The sequence below is a fragment of the Hyla sarda genome, chromosome 7, assembly GCF_029499605.1.
Source record: "Hyla sarda isolate aHylSar1 chromosome 7, aHylSar1.hap1, whole genome shotgun sequence".
Taxonomy (NCBI): domain Eukaryota; kingdom Metazoa; phylum Chordata; class Amphibia; order Anura; family Hylidae; genus Hyla; species Hyla sarda.
This window is the reverse complement of record NC_079195.1, coordinates 8758852-8772733: the sequence shown is the minus strand read 5'-3', so window position 1 is coordinate 8772733 and position 13882 is coordinate 8758852. Positions and strand designations below refer to the sequence as shown.

Genomic DNA, 13882 nt, shown 5'->3' with positions numbered 1-13882 from the left:
GGGCATTGGGCACATACAGGAGAGAACATATACTGGGCACTGGGCACATACAGGAGAGAAGATATACCGGGCACTGGGTACATACAGGAGAGAACATATACCGGGCAATGGGCACATACAGGAGAGAAAATATACTGGGCACTGGGCACATACAGGAGAGAACATATACTGGGCACTGGGTCTATACTCTAGAGAACATATACTGGACATTGGTTACATGCAGGAGCGAACATATACTGGGCACTGGGCACATACAGGAGAGAACATATACCGGGCACTGGGAACATACAGAAGAGAACATATACCGGGCACTGTGCACATACAGGAGAGAACATATACCGGGCACTGGGCACATACTGAAGAGAACATATACTGGGCACTGGGCACATACAGGAGAGAACATATACCGGGCACTGGGCACATTCAGGAGAGAACATATACTGGACACTGGGCACATACAGGAGAGAACATATACCGGGCACTGGGCACATTCAGGAGAGAACATATACTGGACAATGGGCACATATAGGAGAGAACATATACCGGGCACTGGGCACATACAGAAGAGAATATATACTGGGCACATACAGGAGAGAACATATACCGGGCACATACAGGAGAGAACATACACTGGGCACTGGGTACATACAGGAGAGAACATATACCGGGCACTGGGAACATGCAGAAGAGAACATATACCGGGCACTGGGCACATACAGGAGAGAACATATACCGGGCACTGGGCACATACAGGAGAGAACATACACTGGGCACTGGGTACATACAGGAGAGAACATATACCGGGCACTGGGAACATGCAGAAGAGAACATATACTGGGCACTGGGTACATACAGGAGAGAACATGTACCGGGCACTGGGTACATACAGGAGAGAACATATACTGGGCACTGGGAACATACAGGAGAGAACATATACCGGACGCTGGGCACATATAGGAGAGAACATATACCGGGCACATACAGGAGAGAACATATACCGGACACTGGGCACATACAGGAGAGAACATATTCCGGGCACTGGGCACATACAGGAGAGAACATATACCGGGCACTGGGCACATACAAGAGAGAACATATACCGGGCACTGGGCACATACAAGAGAGAACAAATACCGGGCACTGGGAACATAGAAGAGAGAACATATACCGGGCACTGGGCACATAGAAGAGAGAACATATACCGGGCACTTGGCACATAAAGGAAAGAACATATACCGGGCACTGGGCACATAGAGGAGAGAACATATACCGGGCACTGGACACATACAGGAGAGAACATATACCGGGCACTGGGCACATACAGGAGAGAACATATGCTGGGCACTGGGTACATACAGGAGAGAACATATACCGGGCACTGGGTACATACAGGAGAGAACATATACTGGGCACTGGGCACATAAAGGAAAGAACATATACCGGGCACTGGGCACATAGAAGAGAGAACATATACCGGGCACTTGGCACATAAAGGAAAGAACATATACCGGGCACTGGGCACATAGAGGAGAGAACATATACCGGGCACTGGACACATACAGGAGAGAACATATACCGGGCACTGGGCACATACAGGAGAGAACATATGCTGGGCACTGGGTACATACAGGAGAGAACATATACCGGGCACTGGGTACATACAGGAGAGAACATATACTGGGCACTGGGCACATACAGGAGAGAACATATACCGGGCACATACAGGAGAGAACATATACCGGGCACTGGGCACATACAGGAGAGAACATATGCTTGGCACTGGGTACATACAGGAGAGAACATATACCAGGCACTGGGCACATACAGGAGAGAACATATACCGGGCACTGGGCACATACAGGAGAGAACATACACTGGGCACTGGGTACATACAGGAGAGAACATATACCGGGCACTGGGAACACACAGAAGAGAACATATACCTGGCACTGGGCACATACAGGAGAGAACATATACCGGGCACTGGGTACATACAGGAGAGAACATATACCGGGCACTGGGCACATACAGGAGAGAACATATACCAGGCACTGGGCAACTGCAGGAGAGAACGTATACCGGGCACTGGGAACATACTGGAGAGAACATATACCAGGCACTGGGCAACTGCAGGAGAGAACATATACCGGACACTGGGAACATACAGGAGAGAACATATACCGGACACTGGGCACATATAGGAGAGAACATATACCGGGCACGTACAGGAGAGAACATATACCGGGCACTGGGCACATAAAGGAGAGAACACATACCGGGCACTGGGCACATAGAGGAGAGAACATATACCGGGCACTGGACACATACAGGAGAGAACATATACCGGGCACTGGGCACATACAGGAGAGAACATATACCGGGCACTGGGCACACATAGGAGAGAACATATACCGGGCACTGGGCACATACAGGAGAGAACATATGCTGGGCACTGGGTACATACAGGAGAGAACATATACCGGGCACTGGGTACATACAGGAGAGAACATATACTGGGCACTGGGCACATACAGGAGAGAACATATACCGGGCACATACAGGAGAGAACATATACCGGGCACTGGGCACATACAGGAGAGAACATATGCTTGGCACTGGGTACATACAGGAGAGAACATATACCAGGCACTGGGCACATACAGGAGAGAACATATACTGGGCACTGGGTACATACAGGAGGGAACATATACCAGGCACTGGGCACATGCAGGAGAGAACATATACAGGGCACTGGGCACATACAGGAGAAAATATATACCGGGCACTGGGCACATAGAGGAGAGAACATATACCGGGAACTGGGCACATACAGGAAAGAACATATACCGGGCACTGGGCACATAATGGAGAGAACATATACTGGGCACTGGGCACATAGAGGAGAGAACATATACTGGGCACTGGGCACATGCAGGAGAGTACATATACCGGGCACTGGGCACATACGGGAGAGAACATATACCGGGCACATACAGGAGAGAACATATAGCGGGCACTTGGCACATACAGGAGAGAACATATACTGGGCACTGGGCACATAGAGGAGAGAACATATACCGGGCACTGGGCACATACAGGAGAGAACATATACCGGGCACTGGGCACATAGAGGAGAGAACATATACCGGGCACTGGGCACATACAGGAGAGAACATGTACCGGGCACTGGGTACATACAGGAGAGAACATATACTGGGCACTGGGTACATACAGGAGAGAACATATACCGGGCACTGGGTACATACAGGAGAGAACATATACTGGGCACTGGGTACATACAGGAGAGAACATATACCGGGCACTGGGCACATACAGGAGAGAACATATACTGGGCACTGGGTACATACAGTAGAGAACATAAACTGGGCACTGGGCACATACAGGAGAGAACATATACCGGGCACATACAGGAGAGAACATATACCGGGCACTGGGCACATACAAGAGAGAACATATACCGGGCACTGGGTACATACAGGAGAGAACATATACCGGGCACTGGGTACATACAGGAGAGAACATATACCGGGCACTGGGTACATACAGGAGAGAACATATACTGAGCACTGGGTACATACAGGAGAGAACATATACCGGGCACTGGGTACATACAGGAGAGAACATATACTGGGCACTGGGTACATACAGGAGAGAACATATACTGGGCACTGGGTACATACAGGAGAGAACATATACCGGGCACTGGGTACATACAGGAGAGAACATATACTGGGCACTGGGTACATACAGGAGAGAACATATACCGGGCACTGGGTACATACAGGAGAGAACATATACCGGGCACATACAGGAGAGAACATATACCGGGCACTGGGCACATACAGGAGAGAACATATACTGGGCACTGGGCACATACAGGAGAGAACATATAATGGGCACTGGGCACATACAGGAGAGAACATTTACCGGGCACTGGGCACATACAGGAGAGAACAAATACCAGACACTGGGCACATACAATAGAGAACATATACTGGGCACAGACAGGAGAGAACATATACCGGGCACTGGGCACATACAGGAGAGAACATTTACCGGGCACTGGGCACATACAGGAGAGAAAATATACCGGGCACTGGGCACATACAGGAGAGAACATATACCGGGCACTGGGCACATACAGGAGAGAACATATACCGGACACTGGGCACATACAGGAGAGAACATATTCCGGGCACTGGGCACATACAAGAGAGAACATATACCGGGCACTGGGCACATACAAGAGAGAACATATACCGGGCACTGGGAACATACAGGAGAGAACATATACGGGGCACATACAGGAGAGAACATATACCAGGCACTGGGTACATACAGGAGAGAACATATACTGGGCACTGGGTACATACAGGAGAGAACATATAGCGGGCACTGGGCACATACAAGAGTGAACATATACCGGACACTGGGCACATACAGGAGAGAACATATACCGGGCACTGGGCACATACAGGAGAGAAAATATACCGGGTACTGGGCACATACAGGAGAGAACATATAATGGGCACTGGGCACATACAGGAGAGAACATTTACCGGGCACTGGGCACATACAGGAGAGAACATATACTGGGCATTGGGCACATACAGGGGAGAACATATACCGGGCACTGGGCACATACAAGAGAGAACATATACCAGACACTGGGCACATACAGGAGAGAACATATACCGGGCACTTGGTACATACAGGAGAGAACATATACTGGGCACATACAAGAGAGAACATATACCGGGCACTGGGCACATACAATAGAGAACATATACTGGGCACAGACAGGAGAGAACATATACCGGGCACTGGGCACATACAGGAGAGAACATTTACCGGGCACTGGGCACATACAGGACAGAAAATATACCGGGCACTGGGCACATACAGGAGAGAACATATACCGGGCACTGGGCACATACAGGAGAGAACATATACCGGACACTGGGCACATACAGGAGAGAACATATTCCGGGCACTGGGCACATACAGGAGAGAACATATACCGGGCACTGGGCACATACAAGAGAGAACATATACTGGGCAATGGGCACATACAGGAGAGAACATATACTGGGCACTGGGCACATACAGGAGAGAACATATACCGGGCACTGGGCACATACAAGAGAGAACATATACCGGGCACTGGGCACATACAAGAGAGAACAAATACCGGGCACTGGGAACATACAGGAGAGAACATATACCGGGCACATACAGGAGAGAACATATACCAGGCACTGGGTACATACAGGAGAGAACATATACTGGGCACTGGGTACATACAGGAGAGAACATATAGCGGGCACTGGGCACATACAAGAGTGAACATATACCGGACACTGGGCACATACAGGAGAGAACATATACCGGGCACTGGGCACATACAGGAGAGAAAATATACCGGGCACTGGGCACATACAGGAGAGAACATATAATGGGCACTGGGCACATACAGGAGAGAACATTTACCGGGCACTGGGCACATACAGGAGAGAAAATATACCGGGCACTGGGCACATACAGGAGAGAACATATACTGGGCATTGGGCACATACAGGGGAGAACATATACCGGGCACTGGGCACATACAAGAGAGAACATATACCAGACACTGGGCACATACAGGAGAGAACATATACCGGGCACTTGGTACATACAGGAGAGAACATATACTGGGCACATACAAGAGAGAACATATACCGGGCACTGGGCACATACAATTGAGAACATATACTGGGCACAGACAGGAGAGAACATATACCGGGCACTGGGCACATACAGGAGAGAACATTTACCGGGCACTGGGCACATACAGGAGAGAAAATATACCGGGCACTGGGCACATACAGGAGAGAACATATACCGGGCACTGGGCACATACAGGAGAGAACATATACCGGACACTGGGCACATACAGGAGAGAACATATTCCGGGCACTGGGCACATACAGGAGAGAACATATACCGGGCACATACAGGAGAGAACATGTACCGGGCACTGGGCACATACAAGAGAGAACATATACTGGGCACTGGGTACATACAGGAGAGAACATATACCGGGCACATACAGGAGAGAACATATACCGGGCACTGGACACATACAGGAGAGAACATATACCAGGCACTGGGTAAAAACAGGAGAGAACATATACTGGGCACTGGGCACATACAGGAGAGAACATATACAGGGCATTGGGCACATACAGGAGAGAACATATACTGGGCACTGGGCACATACAGGAGAGAACATACACTGGGCACTGGGCAGATACAGTAGAGAACATATACCTGGCACATACAGGAGAGAACATATACTGGGCATTGGGCACATACAAGAGAGAACATATACCAGGCACTGGGCACATACAAGAGAGCATATATACCGGGCACTGGGCCCATTCAGGAGAGAACCTATACCGAGCACTGGGTACATAGAGGAGAGAACATATACCGGGCACTGGGCACATACAGGAGAGAACATATACCGTGCACTGGGCACATACAGGAGAGAACATATACCGTGCACTGGGCACATACAGGAGACAACATATACCGGGCACTGGGCACATACAGGAGAGAACATATACCGGGCACTGCGTACATACAGGAGAGAACATATACCGGGCACATACAGGAGAGAACATATACCGGGCACTGGGCACATACAGGAGAGAACATATACTGGGCATTGGGCACATACAGGGGAGAACATATACCGGGCACTGGGCACATACAAGAGAGAACATATACCAGACACTGGGCACATACAGGAGAGAACATATACCGGGCACTGGGTACATACAGGAGAGAACATATACCAGGCACTGGGCACATACAAGAGAGAACATATACAGGGCACTGGGCACATACAGGAGAGAACATATTACGGGCACTGGGCACATACAGGAGAGAATATATACCGGGAACATACAGGAGAGAACATATACCGGGCACTGGGCACATACAGGAGAGAACATATACAGGGCACTGGGCAAATACAGGAGAGAATATATACCGGGCACATACAGTAGAGAACATATATCGGGCACTGGGCACATACAGGAGAGAACATATACCGGGCACTGGGCACATACAGGAGAGAACATATACCGGGCACTGGGCACATACAGGAGAGAACATATACCGAGCAATGGGCACATACAGGAGAGAATATATATCGGGCAATGGGCACATACAGGAGAGAACATATACCGGGCACTGGGTACATACAGGAGAGAACATATACCGGGCAATGGGCACATACAGGAGAGAACATATACTGGGCACTGGGCACATACAGGAGAGAACATATACTGGGCACTGGGTACATACTGGAGAGAACATATACTGGACACTGGGTACATACAGGAGCGAACATATACTGGGCACTGGGCACATACAGGAGAGAACATATACTGGACACTGGGTACATACAGGAGCGAACATATACTGGGCACTAGGCACATACAGGAAGAGAACGTATACCGGGAACTGGGTACATGCAGGAGAGAACATATACTGGGCACTGGGTACATACTGGAGAGAACATATACTGGACACTGGGTACATACAGGAGCGAACATATACTGGGCACTAGGCACATACAGGAAGAGAACGTATACCGGGAACTGGGTACATGCAGGAGAGAACATATACTGGGCACTGGGTACATACAGGAGAGAACATATACTGGGCACTGGGCACATACAGGAGAGAACATATACCGGGCACTGGGAACATACAGAAGAGAACATATACCGGGCACTGGGCACATACAGGAGAGAACATATACCGGGCACTGGGCACATACAGGAGAGAACATATACTGGGCATTGGGCACATACAGGAGAGAACATATACTGGGCACTGGGCACATACAGGAGAGAAGATATACCGGGCACTGGGTACATACAGGAGAGAACATATACCGGGCAATGGGCACATACAGGAGAGAAAATATACTGGGCACTGGGCACATACAGGAGAGAACATATACTGGGCACTGGGTCTATACTCTAGAGAACATATACTGGACATTGGTTACATGCAGGAGCGAACATATACTGGGCACTGGGCACATACAGGAGAGAACATATACCGGGCACTGGGAACATACAGAAGAGAACATATACCGGGCACTGTGCACATACAGGAGAGAACATATACCGGGCACTGGGCACATACTGAAGAGAACATATACTGGGCACTGGGCACATACAGGAGAGAACATATACCGGGCACTGGGCACATTCAGGAGAGAACATATACTGGACACTGGGCACATACAGGAGAGAACATATACCGGGCACTGGGCACATTCAGGAGAGAACATATACTGGACAATGGGCACATATAGGAGAGAACATATACCGGGCACTGGGCACATACAGAAGAGAATATATACTGGGCACATACAGGAGAGAACATATACCGGGCACATACAGGAGAGAACATACACTGGGCACTGGGTACATACAGGAGAGAACATATACCGGGCACTGGGAACATGCAGAAGAGAACATATACCGGGCACTGGGCACATACAGGAGAGAACATATACCGGGCACTGGGCACATACAGGAGAGAACATACACTGGGCACTGGGTACATACAGGAGAGAACATATACCGGGCACTGGGAACATGCAGAAGAGAACATATACTGGGCACTGGGTACATACAGGAGAGAACATATACCGGGCACTGGGCACATACAGGAGAGAACATATACTGGGCAACTGCAGGAGAGAACATATACCGGGCACTGGGTACATACAGGAGAGAACATATACTGGGCACTGGGAACATACAGGAGAGAACATATACCGGACGCTGGGCACATATAGGAGAGAACATATACCGGGCACATACAGGAGAGAACATATACCGGGCACTGGGCACATAAAGGAAAGAACATATACCGGGCACTGGGCACATAGAAGAGAGAACATATACCGGGCACTTGGCACATAAAGGAAAGAACATATACCGGGCACTGGGCACATAGAGGAGAGAACATATACCGGGCACTGGACACATACAGGAGAGAACATATACCGGGCACTGGGCACATACAGGAGAGAACATATGCTGGGCACTGGGTACATACAGGAGAGAACATATACCGGGCACTGGGTACATACAGGAGAGAACATATACTGGGCACTGGGCACATACAGGAGAGAACATATACCGGGCACATACAGGAGAGAACATATACCGGGCACTGGGCACATACAGGAGAGAACATATGCTTGGCACTGGGTACATACAGGAGAGAACATATACCAGGCACTGGGCACATACAGGAGAGAACATATACCGGGCACTGGGCACATACAGGAGAGAACATACACTGGGCACTGGGTACATACAGGAGAGAACATATACCGGGCACTGGGAACACACAGAAGAGAACATATACCTGGCACTGGGCACATACAGGAGAGAACATATACCGGGCACTGGGTACATACAGGAGAGAACATATACCGGGCACTGGGCACATACAGGAGAGAACATATACCAGGCACTGGGCAACTGCAGGAGAGAACGTATACCGGGCACTGGGAACATACTGGAGAGAACATATACCAGGCACTGGGCAACTGCAGGAGAGAACATATACCGGACACTGGGAACATACAGGAGAGAACATATACCGGACACTGGGCACATATAGGAGAGAACATATACCGGGCACGTACAGGAGAGAACATATACCGGGCACTGGGCACATAAAGGAGAGAACACATACCGGGCACTGGGCACATAGAGGAGAGAACATATACCGGGCACTGGACACATACAGGAGAGAACATATACCGGGCACTGGGCACATACAGGAGAGAACATATACCGGGCACTGGGCACACATAGGAGAGAACATATACCGGGCACTGGGCACATACAGGAGAGAACATATGCTGGGCACTGGGTACATACAGGAGAGAACATATACCGGGCACTGGGTACATACAGGAGAGAACATATACTGGGCACTGGGCACATACAGGAGAGAACATATACCGGGCACATACAGGAGAGAACATATACCGGGCACTGGGCACATACAGGAGAGAACATATGCTTGGCACTGGGTACATACAGGAGAGAACATATACCAGGCACTGGGCACATACAGGAGAGAACATATACTGGGCACTGGGTACATACAGGAGGGAACATATACCAGGCACTGGGCACATGCAGGAGAGAACATATACAGGGCACTGGGCACATACAGGAGAGAATATATACCGGGCACTGGGCACATAGAGGAGAGAACATATACCGGGAACTGGGCACATACAGGAAAGAACATATACCGGGCACTGGGCACATAATGGAGAGAACATATACTGGGCACTGGGCACATAGAGGAGAGAACATATACTGGGCACTGGGCACATGCAGGAGAGTACATATACCGGGCACTGGGCACATACGGGAGAGAACATATACCGGGCACATACAGGAGAGAACATATAGCGGGCACTTGGCACATACAGGAGAGAACATATACCGGGCACTGGGTACATACAGGAGAGAACATATACTGGGCACTGGGTACATACAGGAGAGAACATAAACTGAGCACTGGGCACATACAGGAGAGAACATATACTGGGCAATGGGTACATACAGTAGAGAACATATACCGGGCACTGGGCACATACAGGAAAGAACATATACTGGGCACTGGTTACATACAGGAGAGAACATATACCGGGCACTGGGCACATACAGGAGAGAATATATACTGGGCACATACAGGAGAGAACATATACCGGGCACTGGGCACATACAGGAGAGAACATATATCAGGCACAGGGCACATACAGGAGAGAACATATACTGGGCACTGGGCACATAGAGGAGAGAACATATACCGGGCACTGGGCACATACAGGAGAGAACATATACCGGGCACTGGGCACATAGAGGAGAGAACATATACCGGGCACTGGGCACATACAGGAGAGAACATGTACCGGGCACTGGGTACATACAGGAGAGAACATATACTGGGCACTGGGTACATACAGGAGAGATCATATACCGGGCACTGGGCACATACAGGAGAGAACCTATACTGGGCAGTGGGTACATACAGGAGAGAACATATACTGGGCACTGGGTACATACAGGAGAGAACATATACCGGGCACTGGGTACATACAGGAGAGAACATATACTGGGCACTGGGTACATACAGGAGAGAACATATACCGGGCACTGGGTACATACAGGAGAGAACATATACTGGGCACTGGGTACATACAGGAGAGAACATATACCGGGCACTGGGCACATACAGGAGAGAACATATACTGGGCACTGGGTACATACAGTAGAGAACATAAACTGGGCACTGGGCACATACAGGAGAGAACATATACCGGGCACATACAGGAGAGAACATATACCGGGCACTGGGCACATACAAGAGAGAACATATACCGGGCACTGGGTACATACAGGAGAGAACATATACCGGGCACTGGGTACATACAGGAGAGAACATATACCGGGCACTGGGTACATACAGGAGAGAACATATACTGAGCACTGGGTACATACAGGAGAGAACATATACCGGGCACTGGGTACATACAGGAGAGAACATATACTGGGCACTGGGTACATACAGGAGAGAACATATACTGGGCACTGGGTACATACAGGAGAGAACATATACCGGGCACTGGGTACATACAGGAGAGAACATATACTGGGCACTGGGTACATACAGGAGAGAACATATACCGGGCACTGGGTACATACAGGAGAGAACATATACTGGGCACTGGGTACATACAGGAGAGAACATATACCGGGCACATACAGGAGAGAACATATACCGGGCACTGGGCACATACAGGAGAGAACATATACTGGGCACTGGGCACATACAGGAGAGAACATATACCGGGCACTGGGTACATACAGGAGAGAACATATACCGGGCACTGGGTACATACAGGAGAGAACATATACCGGGCACTGGGCACATACAGGAGAGAACATATACTTGGCACTGGGTACATACAGTAGAGAACATAAACTGGGCACTGGGCACATACAGGAGAGAACATATACCGGGCACATACAGGAGAGAACATATACCGGGCACTGGGCACATACAAGAGAGAACATATACCGGGCACTGGGCACATACAGGAGAAACATTTACTGGGCACTGGGTACATACAGTACAGAACATATACCGGGCACTGGGAACATACAGGAGAGAACATATAACGGGTACATACAGGAGAGAACATATACTGGGCACTGGGTACATACAGTAGAGAACATATACCGGGACTGGGCACGTACAGGAGAGAACATATACCGGGCACTGGGCACATACAGGAGAGAACATATACCGGGCACTGGACACATAAAGGAGAGAACATATACTGGGCACATACAGGAGAGAACATATAATGGGCACTGGGTACATACAGGAGAGAACATATACCGGGCACTGGGTACATACAGGAGAGAATATATACTGGGTACCGGGCATATACAGGAGAGAACATATACAGGGCACTGGGCACATACAGGAGAGAACATATACCGGGCACTGGGCACATACAGAAGAGAACATATACTGGGCACTGGGCACATAGAGGAGAGAACACATACCGGGTACTGGGCACATACAGGAGAGAACATATACCGGGCACTGGGCACATACAGGAGAGAACATACACTGGGCACATACAGGAGAGAACATATAACGGGCAATGGGCACATACAAGAGAGAACATATACCGGGCACTGGGCACATACAGGAGAAACATATACTGGGCACTGGGTACATACAGTAGAGAACATATACCGGGCACAGGGAACATACAGGAGAGAACATATACGGGGCACATACAGGAGAGAACATATACCGGGCACTGGAGACATAAAGGAGAGAACATATACCGGGCACTGGGCACATACAGGAGAGAACATATACTGGGCACTGGGTACATACAGGAGAGAACATATACCGGGCACTGGGCACATACAGGGGAGGACATATACCGGGCACTGGGCACATACAGAAGAGAACATATACTGGGCACTGGGCACATAGAGGAGAGAACACATACCGGGTACTGGGCATATACAGGAGAGAACATATACAGGGCACTGGGCACATACAGGAGAGAACATATACCGGGCACTGGGCACATACAGAAGAGAACATATACTGGGCACTGGGCACATAGAGGAGAGAACACATACCGGGTACTGGGCACATACAGGAGAGAACATATACCGGGCACTGGGCACATACAGGAGAGAACATACACTGGGCACATACAAGAGAGAACATATACCGGGCACTGGGCACATACAGGAGAAACATATACTGGGCACTGGGTACATACAGTAGAGAACATATACCGGGCACAGGGAACATACAGGAGAGAACATATACGGGGCACATACAGGAGAGAACATATACGGGGCACATACAGGAGAGAACATATACCGGGCACTGGAGACATAAAGGAGAGAACATATAACGGGCACTGGGCACATACAGGAGAGAACATATACTGGGCACCGGGTACATACAGGAGAGAACATATACCGGGCACTGGGCACATACAGGAGAGGACATATACCGGGCATTGGGCACATACAGGAGAGAACATATACTGGGCAAGGGGCACATACAGGAGAGACCATATATTGGGCACTGGGTACATACAGTAGAGAACATATACCGGGACTGGGCACGTACAGGAGAGGACATATACCGGGCACTGGGTACATACAGGAGAGAACATATACCGGGCAATGGGCACATACAGGAGAGAACA

General features: G+C 49.5%; 1 protein-coding gene across 1 annotated transcript in view; it reads left to right on the top strand.

Moving 5' to 3' along the window:
* The window catches only part of SLC18A2 (solute carrier family 18 member A2), a 125886-nt gene that overhangs the window by 11729 nt on the left and 100275 nt on the right, over positions 1–13882 (top strand). The gene's annotated exons all lie outside the window — the stretch shown is intronic.